Source organism: Hemitrygon akajei, chromosome 16, assembly GCF_048418815.1.
Source record: "Hemitrygon akajei chromosome 16, sHemAka1.3, whole genome shotgun sequence".
In the NCBI taxonomy this organism is placed as follows: domain Eukaryota; kingdom Metazoa; phylum Chordata; class Chondrichthyes; order Myliobatiformes; family Dasyatidae; genus Hemitrygon; species Hemitrygon akajei.
The window spans coordinates 9590925-9604625 of NC_133139.1; the positions used below are offsets into that span (position 1 = coordinate 9590925).

At 43.5% G+C, this 13701-nt stretch overlaps 1 long non-coding RNA gene across 6 annotated transcripts in view; it reads left to right on the forward strand.

The window, feature by feature from the left end:
* Window positions 1-9618, forward strand: part of LOC140739739 (uncharacterized) — a 28587-nt gene extending 18969 nt beyond the window's left edge. For all 6 annotated transcript variants that reach the window (XR_012101729.1, XR_012101728.1, XR_012101732.1 and 3 more), the window contains exons 6-7: window positions 7526-7687; window positions 8908-9618. This is a non-coding gene — a long non-coding RNA (uncharacterized lncRNA). The remainder of the gene's footprint in view (window positions 1-7525; window positions 7688-8907) is intronic.
* The last annotated feature ends 4083 nt before the right edge of the window (window positions 9619-13701 follow it).

The window sequence follows — 13701 nt, forward strand, 5'->3', positions numbered from 1 at the left end:
TATGACTCTGACTCCATGATCTTCTCGGAGCCCAGATGACCAAAACCTCACCTGACACCGTGGAAAGTGCAGTGAAGATAAACAAAATGCAGAGGATCATTACGAGGTAGATTGTGAGGCTGGGTCCATCTTGTCATGCAAGAGGTAACAGTGGGATAGAAGCTGTCCTTGAGCCTTGTGGTATATGCTTTCAGGCTTTTGTAACTTCTGTCTAATGGGAGGGTTGGGAAGAGAGTATCTGAGGGGTGGGTGGATCCTGCAATAACATTTGTCAACTGGGTGTTTTTCATGTGGCAGGCAAGGAAAAGTAGCATCATCTGCTCTGTCACAGGACACAAGGGAGGCTCCCTCCTTACAGAAACACACGAGATCCTGCAGATGGTGGAAATCCAGAACAACACACACAAAATCCTAGAGGAACTGAGTATTACAGGCAGCAATGTTGTGAGCTCAGGCAGCTGCAGCCTCCCCAGCATCTGGGACATCTTCAAGGAGTGATGCCTCAAAAAGATGGGTGTCATTAAGGACATGACCTCTTCCCATTGCTGCCATCAGGGAGGAGAGAGGAGTCTGAAGGCACACACCCAACAATTCAGGAATAGGGTCTTCCTCTTTGTCATCAAATTTCCGAATGGATATTGAACCCATGAACATTACCTCACTACCTTTTTGTTTCTCTTTTTGCACTACCTATTTAATTTAACTTATTAAATATACAAAGTATATATTTCTTACTGCAATTTGCAGTTTTTATTATTATGTATTACAATGTACTGCTGCCGCATAACAACAAATTTCGCCAGTGAATTTGACCCTGATTTTGATTCTCATTTTGATCTATGAAGAGGAATAATATTCAGCCCTTTAACTTTTCCACCTATCACCTCCCAGCTTCTCACTTAATCCTCACTTCCCCGTCCACCTACCCACCTTCCCCTCTCCTGGTCTCACCCAGCCCCTGCCAGCTTATCCATCCTCTCCCTCCCCTCCCCTTTCTATTTTGGCTTCTTCCCCCTTCCTTTCTAGTCCCGATGAAGGGTCTCGGCCCAAAACGTCGACTATCTATTCATTCCCGATGATGCTGTCTGACCTGCTGAGCTCCCCGAGCATTTTGTGTGTGCTAGTTCTTTCATTATGTGCCTTGTTGTATGACTTGGGTGATCATGGTCTTTCCATGACCATGACTAGTTCTTGGCAAATTTTTCTACTGAAGTGGTTTACCATTGCCTTCTTCTGGGCAGTGTCTTTACAAGCCGGGTGACCCCCAGCCTTTATCAATAACTCTTCAGGGATTGTCAGTGGTTGCACAACCAGGACTTGTGATATGCACCAGCTGCTCATACGACCATCCACCATCTGCTCCCATGGATTCATGTGACCCTGGACTAGGGGCTAAGCAGGTGTACACCTTGCCCAAGGGTGACCTGCAGGCTGGCAGAGGGAAGGAGTGTCTTACACCTCCTTTGATAGAGACGTATCTCCACCCCGCCATATTACACCCTCCTTACCATTTCTGGTTCGCAAGATAACTGTGATTAATTCTCTGGCTATGAAGCTCTACAGGACATCAGGAGGTCAGGAAGGGTACCATGCAAATGCAAGCCATATTTTCTTTCTTAATTTGATCAGGACGCAGTAGAGCTTCAAAACGAATTATTTCTGTTTCACTCAGCATTCCATTGGTGCTGCGGGGTTGCCACTAAAAACATTCCAGCCACTATGATTAAGAATTAATGCTGGGTGCCAAAACAAATATTCTGGCTTAATCTCCAACACTGGTGTATAATATTCACAAACGCTGGGAATACTCTGACTGTTTGGACTGAGTTGCCCTGTAACATAATCCATTAACATTTACGGTGTCAAAGCAAAAACAGCAAGATTGTTTATTATCATTCTTCAGCATATGAGTGTAAAGGAGAACGAAATGATTGTCATTCTGAATGTGATCAAGTATTAGAAAACACAATAAATAACATATAATGTAAAGAGAAGCAGTCCTCACACAGACCCCTGTGGAACATCACTAGTCACCGGCAGCCAGCCAGAAAAGGCTCCCTTGATTCCCACTCTTTGCCTCCTGCCAATCAGCCACTGCTTGATCCATGCTAGAATCTTTCCTGTAATACCATGGGCTCGTAGCTTGTTAAGCAGCCTCATGTGAGGCACCTCGTCAAAGGCCTTCTGAAAATCCAAGTACGCAACATCAACCGATTCTCCCTTGTCTATTCTGCTTGTTATTTCTTCAAAGAATTGCAGCAGATTTGTCAGGCAAGACTTCCCCTTGAAGAAACCATGCTGACCGCGGCCTATTTATAACATAAATATAAAAGTAATCTGTAAACCAGAAGGTACAAGTCACTGTTTGAGCATGACCATATATACATAAGATGAGCTTATACACATGCAGAAGACTGGTTGTATGTATATAAAGTGACATTAAGTACAGGAGTATTAATGATAAAGTGAAGAGTGACTTTTGGCAAGAGGAACTTTTCTAGGCAGCAGCAGGGCAGATGAAATCACAGCAGTTCAGTGACTGTGGTTTTATTTGTTTCTCTCTTTGTTCCACATTTAAACCTCTTTCCTCTTTTAGAAACCAGGTAATGGGAATACTTCAACAGATGTGAATGATTTATTCAGCTCAGTAAAACTGGTTCATGTAAAGCTCCTTTGCAGTTGATTTTACCACTGCAAGAGCATCCTCCTGCCAAATGGATAACAAATGGTAATTAAAAGCAGAACGATGGAGTTACTCTGACAGCTTAATACAGAAACATCTGCATTTTACACTCATTAGTTTGAGAACTGTTCAAGTTCAAGTTTATTTTCAATCAAACAAAACAAAGTTCCTCTGGACCATGGAGCATCAACAATACATATCTCACATGCAGCACATAAAACAAAATATTACCACAAATAAGCTAGTAAAATACTGTACTGTGCAAAAGTCTTAGGCACACACATATAGCCAGAGTTCCTAAAACTTTTGCACAGTACAGTATTTGTCAATGTGGAGTGGAGAGCGAGCTTGCAGATTTGGTGGAAGCAAAAGATGTCGGGAATGGTGAGGGTGGAGCGCAGCGGGAGGGGTGTGGAACAGGTGGCAGAGAAAGAGTGCCGGGGTGGGGAGGGGAGGTGCGGGTGCAGACACATCCAGCCCTCTGCCACCAGGCAAGGTCATTCGATCCCAAGCAATTGGTTTATTGATCTTTACAGAATGTTTCTCTGATGCTTCCCACTCCCTCCCCTCTCCCTTCCCCTGTTCCCTACTATGATTCCCACTCTCAGTCCGCAATAGAGACCCATATCAGAATCAGGTTTACCATCACTCACATATGTCATGAAGTTTGTTTTTTTGTTGTGGCAGCAGTACAGTGCGATACATACAATCCTTCCTCCTCTCACCAACAGGAGGAGGGGAGACCCCAAGGGTCCCCTTGGCAGTTTTTACAATCCTCTGTAGGATCTTACGGTCCAATGCCTTATGGTTTTCCTACAGCTTTAATAGAAGATTAATTCTAAATTAAAATTGAGAATTTCCTTTCAGATCTGACTAACTTCTCAGGGGTATTTTGGGAATTAATAGGTTCAGAAAATATAATTGAAGCTGAATAGAACGAAGGCATGCATCAGCCATGAGGAAGGCATACGGTGCATTGACCTTCATCAATCGTGGGATTGAGTTTAGGAGCTGAGAGGTAATGTTGCAGCTATATAGGACCCTGGTCAGACCCCACTTGGAGTACTGTGCTCAGTTCTGATCGCCTCACTACAGGAAGGATGTGGAAACCATAGAAAGGGTGCAGAGGAGATTTACAAGGATGTTGCCTGGATTGGGGAGCATGCCTTATGAGAATAGGTTGAATGAACTTGGTCTTTTCTCCTTGGAGTGACGGAGGATGAGAGGTGACCTGATAGAGGTGTATAAGATGATGAGAGGCATTGATAGGGTGGATAGTCAGAGGCTTTTTCCCAGGGCTGAAACAGCTAGCACGAGAGGGCACAGTTTTAAGGTGCTTGGAAGTAGGTATAGAGGAGATGTCAGGGGTAAGTTTTTTACTCAGAGAGTGGTGAGTGCATGGAATGGGCTGCCGGTGACGGTGGTGGAGGCAGGTATGATAGGGTCTTTTAAGAGACTCCTGGACAGGTACATGGAGCTCAGAAAAATAGAGGGCTATGGGTAACCCTAGGTAATTTCTAAGGTAGGGACATGTTTGGCACAGCTTTGTGGGCCAAAGGGCCTGTATTGTGCTGTAGGTTACCAGTCCTTGAAGCACAGTGTACAAGTATCTTTGGGTGTGGTCATGTATACAGTATGTAAGATTAGCTTCATATATACATAGATTGACAAGGTGGTGCTAGTTGCAGGAGAATCTGTACATGAGGTGACTCTGACAGGAAATGATAAATGGCAGTGTCTTTTGGTAAGAGGAACTGTCGGAGGTAGCGGTAGGGCAGATGAAATCACAGTAGGATGGTAACTGTGGTTTGACTCGTTACTCGCTTTGCTCCATGTTTAAACCTCATTTAGAAACCAGGTGATGGGAATACCTCAACAGCTGTGAAGGACTTATTCAGCTCAGTAAAACATGCTCAGCTTCACGTGAAACTCTTGTGACGTTCATGTGAACCAGGTTCAGGAAAAGGTTCTTGAAACAGAGTGGATAACTTCACTCATCCCATCACTGAACTGTTCCCACAATCTATGGACTCACTTTCAAGGAGTCTTCAACTCATGTTCTTGATATTTTTTTGCTTATTTATTTATTATTATTTCTTTTGTATTTGAACAGTTATTGTCTTTTACACGTTGGTTGTCTGTCCGTCCTTTTGGGTGCAGTCTTTCATTGATTCCGTTACGGTACTTGGATTTATTGAGTATGCCCACAAGAAAACAAATCTCAGGGTTGCATATGGTGACATATATGTACTTTGATGATAAATTACTTTGAACTTCGAACTTTAACTGTTGCTTTTACCACGGGAAGAGCATCCTGCCCCTCTTGCTGATCTATATCACTGCCCCTCATTCCGCTGTTCATGAACCCAGGCTTTGCAGTGCGACCAGGTACTACAGCCGTACGGCACCGGAGCAGAACCTCCGGCCCCCAACTTCTGTGCCAATTTAAACTAACCCCATCTGCCTGGATATGAGCCATGTCCCTCCATTCTCTGTCTGTTCATGTGCCTGTCCAAACGCTTTTTAAATGTCTGCTTCCACCATCACTCCCGAGGCACGTTCCAGACTCCCACCTCTCTCTGTGTAAAGAAAGTGGGAGAAAGGGAGAGGGAGAGAAAGTGAAAGAGAAAGAGAGAGGGGGTGAGGAAGAAGGCGAGGGAGAAGGCGAGGGAGAATGAATCACAGTTAATAATCCAATCCAGCTGGTCGTTACCGACCAGGATGCCCCAGTATTTGGCCCATAATGTTGTAAGCCTTTCCAACCCATGTACCTGTCCAACTCTCTTTTCCGATCAGATCAGAACGTTTCTGCCAACACTTATTATTGCAAAGCCACATGTTCAATTTAAACCTGAGCAAGGGGTTTTTGTCAATATGTTAAAGAACATGGAGCAAGTAGGGCAGATGTGCCCAAGAGTCATACTGCCTATGAGTGGACTGGGGTTTCTATGTGGCACCGGATTAGTCCTGTGAACCTGGAGCAAGTCAGAGTGGCCGTGTAGAGACCGCAGGTGACAAGTCAGAGTGATAGGCCACATCTGCGGAAATCTGGTCCAGGTTTTCTCGAGAACAATGACACCTAAACTTATCAGAGTGATCCTTTCACATATGCAAATATCGAGTGAAAACAGGGCTCACAAATCAGGAGCATTAATGTGTACTTTCTCTATCTGAAGCCATTTTAGTTTTGTTTCAACACCCTACCAACAATTAAGTTGAAAAACAAGACAGCAACTCTTAGAACCTCATTCCATGTGCAGCAGTTGTTGCAATACTTTATAGCACTGGTGATCAAGGCCACTGCTGTAAGGAGATTGTAGAGACTCCAGAAAAAAGAACGTCAGAGGACAGAATTATGCTGATATTCAGCTTATTTTGACAGGATGTCCCTCCTAATACAAGGCATTTTAATTAATTTGAGTGTTTTAATATATTTTTAACTCCAGCAGAAAATTTATGTCCGTAGGCCTCTGTTGCTTCAATGATCGACATGTTACGCATTAGGAGATGCTCTTCTGCACACCACTATTGTAACGTGGGGTCACCTTCCTGTCAGCTTGAACCAGTCTCGCCATTCTCCTCTGGCTTCTCTCATTAATAAGGCGTTTTCACCCACAGGACTGCTGCTTCCTGGATTTTTTTGTTTGTTTTCTGCACCATTCTCGGTAAACTCTACAGCAGGGGTTCCCAATCTTTTTTTTGTGCCATAGATCAATACCATTAGGCATGGGGGCCATGAGTCCCAGGTTAGGAGCCCCTGTCTAGAGACTGTTGTGCATGAAAGTCCCGGGAGATCAGCAGTTTCTGAGATACTCAAACCACCCTTTCTGACACCAACAATCATTCCACTGTCAAAGTCACTTAGATCACATTACGTCCCCATTCAGATGTTTGGTCTGAACAACAACTGGATCTCTTGACCCTGTCTGCATGCTTTAAGGCATTGAGTTGCTGCCACATGATTGGCTGATTAGATATTTGCATTAATGAGCAGGTGTGGAGGTGTAGTAACAAAGTGGACGCAGTGTAAAGTGGGCATAAGCTTAACATTACTAACATCATTAGCATCCATCATATGGTACAGAATTAGGCTCTTCAGCCCAACTGGTCCATGCTAACCACAAGATCCTCCTTGCTAGTCCCAGTTGCCCGAGTTCAGCCCATAATCCTTCAGGCCTCTTCCCCTCCATGTACCAATTCAAGTTGCAATTGTACCTACCTCAACCACGTGCTCTGACAACTCATTCCAGGTACTCACTACCCTCTGTGTGCTACCCACTCGGGTCTCCTGCAATTCTTTTCCCTCTTATCCTGTAACTGCATCCTCAAGATTTTGACTAGAGAAAAGACTATAACTGTCCATCTCATCCATACACCCTCGTGGTTTTATAACCTTCCATGAGTTCAGCCCTCAATTTCCTGTGCTCTAAAGAGTAAAGATCCAACCTAACTTAGGCACTCTCTTCCAGGCAGCATCTTTGAAAATCTCTTCTGCACCCTCTCCAACTGGAGCAATGTCTTTCCTATAACGGGGTGACCAAAACTGTGCACATAATTTTGTGCGGCACTGTCATGCTATGCTTTACTGTCCAGCAATCAACAATCAGAGTTCAATTCCCACCACTGTCTGTTAATCTGTACGTTTTCCCCATGTCCATGTGGGTTTCCTCCCTCATTCCAATGACATATGGGTTAGAGTTAGTGAGTTGTGGGCATTGCTATGCTGGTGCTGGGAGCCTGGCAACACAGTGGAAGCCTTGGCACGTCCTTGGATTGTGTTACTTGTTGATGCAAACGATGCCTTTCAATGTGCATGTGATAAATAAAGTATCTCTCCTCCAGGTGCTCCGGTTTCTTCCTACAGTCCAAAGGCATACTAGTTGGTAGGTTAATTGGTCTTTGTAAATTGTCCCAGGATTTGGCTAGGATTAAATCGGGAGAACGTTGGGTGGTGCAGCTCGAAGGGCCGGAAGAGGCTATTCCACACTGTATCTCAGTAAATAAGTAAGTGCAGTTTCTCATTTATATAAGTTACTAATTTACATTTGTAATTTGCAAATAAACTCCAAACTGTCTTCACTCTGCAAAGCTTCTGTAGTCCTGACTGTACTTTTGGGAAACTTACCCGACTATGATGTTATCAAGTTCTGTTGCCCCAGCGTAATTCGATCCTTGTTCCTTTGTTACTGTGTGTTTTCGCTGCTGTGGGTGCACGAGTCGCTATAATTAGAGAACAATCGACCTCAAAGCAGAGCAACGAAAGCTGAAATCCCAGCTTCAGCCATCACTGACCTTTACTGAATAGCATCTGCCAACTCTTGTTGAGCTTTTGGCAGCAGAATAGTTTACCTGTGTTGCCTGTGAGAGAGGAGAAACTGGGTCACCACCCGTTAAACGGTAAGTAGCCTAGCGGTTAGTGTAACACTATCACAGCGCTAGTTACCCGGATTCAATCTCACCGCTGTTTGAAAGGAGTTTGTACATTCTCCCTGTTACTGCATGGGCTTCCTCCGAATGCTCCCAGATTCCAAAGACAAAGGTAAGGATAAGAAAGTTGTGGTCATGCTACTTTGACTCCAGAAGCAAGTAGGACAACGCTGGTGGGACACCCAGCACAGCCTCAGAGTGTTGATCATTGACGCAAAGCAACGCATTTCACTGTATGTTTTGATTTTTAAACTTTCTGGATCAGAAAAAGTTGCACCTTCATTCAGAACACCTTCGAAAGGTGATGCCTCAAAAAGATGGCATTCATCATTAAGATCATAAGAGATAGGAGCAGAATTAGGCCATTCAGCCCATTCATTCTGCTCCACCATTTCATCATGGTTGATCCATTTTCCTTCTCGCTCCCATTCTCCTACCTTCTCCCTGTAAATGAGATCTTAAGCGATCCCATCACCCAGATCATGCCTTTTCCCCATGGCTGCCACCAAAGATGAGGAACAGGACCCCGAAGACACACACTCGACATTTCAGGAACAGCTTCTGCCCCTCCACCATGAATACTACCTCACTGTTTTTTTGCTCTCTTTTGACCCTGCTTACTTAATTTAATTTATACAGTGTATGATACATATTTCACACTGTAATCTATAGTTCTTAATATGGTGTATTGCAATGTACTGCTGCACAAAACAACAAATTTCATGACTTATGTCAGTGATAGTAAAGCTGATTCTGGTACATGCAACAAATAAATCTTTAATCTTCAATCCCCACAGGAAAAGGAAGTGCTGGTTGAGTGGTGATGGAAAAGGAAGCACAATACAGGAAGAAGATGTGGGATCAAACTCCAGAAGAAAGGGAAAGGCGGAAAGTGCCCAAATGAATCTACCCGAGCATTCACTAACATCACTCACTAAACCATCATGCTAAGCAGGAGAACTTCAGAATAAAGAAAGGGAAATTGCAATCAGGACTCTAACCATTGACTTAGGAGCCCATTTGACCCAGTGAGCCTGCTCCGCCATTCCATCACGGCTGATTTATTATCAGAATCAGAATCAAATTTAATATCACTGGCACATGTCGTGAAATTTGTTTTGTGATAGAAGTATATTAGAATACATAATAATCTTTTTAAACTATAAATTGCAATAAGTAGTACTGTATATATTAAAATTAAATTAAATAAGCAGGGAAAAAAGAGAGCAAAAATAAGTGAGGTAGAGTTCATGGATTCATTGTCCATTCAGAAATCGGATGGAGGAGAGGAAGAAGCTGTTCCTGAATCACCGAGTGTGTGAATTCATGCTCCTGTACCTCCTCCTCGACGGCAGCACTGAGAAGAGGGTACGTCCTGAATGATTCGGGTCCTTAATGATGGATGCCACCTTTTGAAGGATCCGGGATATTGGGGATGTATTTCATTGTTTCATTATTTCAATGTACGTGTGACAAATAAAGCTATTATCTCTTTCAGTACTCCAGCTGCAGTCTCACGTTCATTACAATAACGAATTTAAGTATGTAACTTGCAAATAAACTCCTAACTGTCTTCACTCTGCAAAGCTTGTGTGGTCCTGAGTGTATTTTTTGGGAAACTTACCCGACTGTGATGTTATCAATTTCTGCTGCCCCAGCGTAATTCAATCCTTGTTCCTTTGTTCCTGTGTGTTTTTTGCTGCTGTGGGTGCACGAGTTGCTATAATTGGAGAACAATCGACCTCAAAGCAGTTCAAAATGCTCAAAGTTCAAAGTCAATCTATTATCAAAGTACATGTACATGGTCATGTACAAACCTAAGATTAATTTACTTATGGGTAATCCCAGTAAGTACAACAAACGTTAACAGGACCAGTGAAAGACCACACCCAACAGGACAGAAGGCAGCCAATGGTCCCTGTGACCAAAAGACAACAAACTGTGCAAGTACAGTGCAAAAAAATTTAACAATAATTATCAAGAACATGAGAAGAACAGTCCTTAAAAGCGAGTCCATTGAATTAGGCAAGAGTTCAGTGATAGGGCAAGTGAAGTTGAGTGAAGTTATCTCCTCTGGTTCAAGAGTCTGATGGTTGAGGGGTAGTAAGTTTTCCTGAACCTGGTGGTATGGGTCCTGACATCCCGGGAGCTTCTTCCCGATGGCAGCAGTGAGAAAACAGCATCCCCAGGGTGGTGGGGCTCTTGATGATGGACACTGCTTTCCTGCAACAGTACTCTGTACAGATGTGCTCAATGTTGGGGAGGAGTTCACCCATGATGAACTGGGTGCGGAGGCTCCTGTGTCTTCTTCCTGATGGCCGCCTCGAGAAGAGAGTATGCAGTGGAGAATGAGGAGCAAAAACTGAAATCCCAGCTTCAGCCAGCACAGACCTTTACTGAATAGCATCTAACAATTCTTGTTGAGTTTGTGGCAGCAGAATAGTTTACCTGTGTTGCCTGTGAGAGAGGAGAAACTGTCACCACCCATAAAATGGTAGGGTAGTGGTTAGTGCAATGCTATTACAACACCAGTGATCCAGCTTCAGTTCCGTCACTGTCTGTAAAGAGTTTGTGCGTTCTCCTGTAACTGCGTGGGTTTCCTCCAGGTGCTCCTACGTTCCAGCCTCCAAGAGGACCACAACCTTGTCGTGGTTTGCAGGCTCGCGTGCCTCAATGACCCAGAGAGCTTTGTTGGCTGGAGTCAGGACTTTATGCTTTGGCTCTTGGTAGGGTCACCTATGCCACACAGGTCAAAGGGTAGAGGACAGACTAAGTGTGGTCCACTGGTCCTCCAATCAGCTCAGGGCTGACCACCCTGACTGGTAAGACAAAACCGTTATGGAAACAGTAATGAAGAATCCTTCTACATCTGAGTGCGACGGTATTCCTGAGCCTCCTCCCAGGACTCACATGAGTGAAGGTAGTGAAAACCGAGAGGAAGCTACTGACATGATGAAGGAAGCCCTGAACACCACCAGAGATGGAGGATCTTTATTGTTGACCTAAATGCCAGAGGCATAATGGGCAGTAACTAAGTAAGTCCCGCATTCCAAAGATGTATGGTCAGGGTTAGTAAATTGCGGGCAGGCTATGCTGGCACCAGAAGCAAGGTGACATTTGGGGCTGCCCCCAGTGCATCCTCACATCAACGACCTGTGTCGGTCATTGATGAAAAAAACTATGCACTTCACTGTATGTTTCGATGTTCCAATGTACATGTGACACATACGGCTAATCTTTAACCTTTGAACCCCACAGGGAAAGGAAGTGTTGGCTGAGTTGTGGTGGTAAAGGGAGCACCATATGGGAAGTAGAAGTGGGATCAAACACCAAAAGAAAAGAAACACAGAAACATAGGAAACCTACAGCACAATACAGGCCCTTCGGCCCACAAAGCTGTGCCAAACATGTACTTACTTAGAAATTACCTAAGGTTACCCATAGCTCTCTATTTTTCTAAGCTCCATGTAGCTACCCAGGAGTCCCTTAAAAGACCCTCTTGCATGTGCCTCCACCACCATCGCCGGCAGCCCATTCTACACACTTACCATTCTCTGTGTAAAAAATTTACTGCTGACATTTTCTCTGTACCTACTTCCAAGCACCTTAAAACTCTGCCCTCTCCTGCTAGCCATTTCAGCCCTGGGGAAAAACCTCTGACTATCCTCACGATCAATGCCCCTTATCATCTTATACACGCATCTTATATAAAGGCAGGAAGCATCCAATTAAATCCACCTAACATTAATTAATATCGCTCACTAAAGCATTGTGCTAAGCATGAGAATTTCAGAACAAAGGCAGGAAAATTACAATTAGGACTCTTTAAGTTTTAATTTAGCTTAGTAAACACAAATTCTGCAGATAAGACATACTGATAAGACAGATAAGTTAGCCCCTCTACTTCCTCAGGCGACTGCAGGGATTCAGTGTGTCGCCAATAACAATCAGAATCAGGTTTATTATCACCGGTATGTGATGTGAAATTTGTTAACTCAGCAGCAGCAGTTCAATGCAATACATAATCTAGCAGAGAAAAAAATAATAAATAAAATAAAACATAATAAAAAATAAACAATTAAATCAATTGCGCATATTGAATAGATCTTTAAAAATGTGTAAAATCAGAAATACTGTATATTAAAACGAAGTGAGGTAGTGTCCAAAGCTTCAATGTCCATTCAGGAATCGGATGGCAGAGGGGAAGAAGGTGTTCCTGAATCGCTGAGTGTGTGCCTTCAGGCTAACTTCTATAGGTGTGTGGTGAAAAGGGTTTTGGCCCGAAACGTCGTCACTACCTCCTCCCATAGATAATGTCTGGCCTGCTGAGTTCTGCCAGCATTTTGTGTTTTTATTTATTTCCAGCATCTGCAGATTCACTCGCATTGCTGGTGAAAAATGTGCTGACTGGATGCATTACAGCCTGGTATGGGAACATCAGTGCCTTTGATGGAAAATCCTGTAAAAGTAAGTGGATTCGGCCCAGTATTTCACAGGTAAAGCTCTCCCAACCATCGAGAACATCTAAATGAAATGTTGCTGTAGAAAAGCAGCATCCATCGTCAAAGATCCTCACCATTAGGTAGGTGCTGCCATTAGGTAGAAGGCACAGGACTCGCACCACCAGGTTCAAGAACAGTTACTACCCTCAACCATCAGGCTCTTAGACAAAAGAGATAACTACACTCATTTTACTTCTGGTGTTCCCACAACTGATGATCTCACTTTAGGGACTCTTTATCTTGTTATTTCATGCTCTCATTATTTATGGCTATTTATTTATATTTGCACTTGCACAGTTTGTTGTTCACTGATCCTGTTTACAGTTACTGTTCTATAGATTGGTTAAGTATGCCCGCAGGAAGAACAATCTTCGGGTTTGATGTGGTGACATGTACCTACTCTGATAATAAATTTATTTTGAACTTTGAATAGGAGCAGAATTAGGTCATTCAGCCCATCGAGTCTGCTCCTCCATTCTGTTATGGCTGCTTTATTATCCCTTTCAACCCTATTCTCCTGCCTTGTCTGTGTAATCTTCACTGCCCGATCTACTCAAGAACCTATCAATCTCCACTTTAAATATACCAATGACTTGGCCTCCAAAACTGTCTGTACAATGAATTCCAAAGATGCTTGGAAATCCAAAAGCAACACACACAAAACACTGGAGGAACTCAGCAGGCCAGGCATATCTATGGAAGGAAATAGACAGTCAACACTTCAAGCCGAGACCCTTTACCTGATCTGTTATCAGAGTTGCAGAGTCCAAATGAAGGGTCCCAATATGAAACGTTGACTGTTCATTTCCCTCCATAGCAGTCGGGGCCTGAGGAGAGGGATGGGCTGGTTCAAGGTTCAAGATTCCAGATTAATTTATTATCAAAGAATGTACAAATTATTCAACCTTGAGATTTGCTTGCTCACAGGTAGCCACAAAGCAAGAAACCTGAATGAATCCAATTTAAGAATAAATATAAAAATAAAAGACCAAGGCCTGGTCTGCAAAAGAAAGAAGATAAAGATACAACTTAGTGAACAACAACAGCATTCCAAACCAAAAGTAGATCCTCAGATCCAGGGCAGTCCTC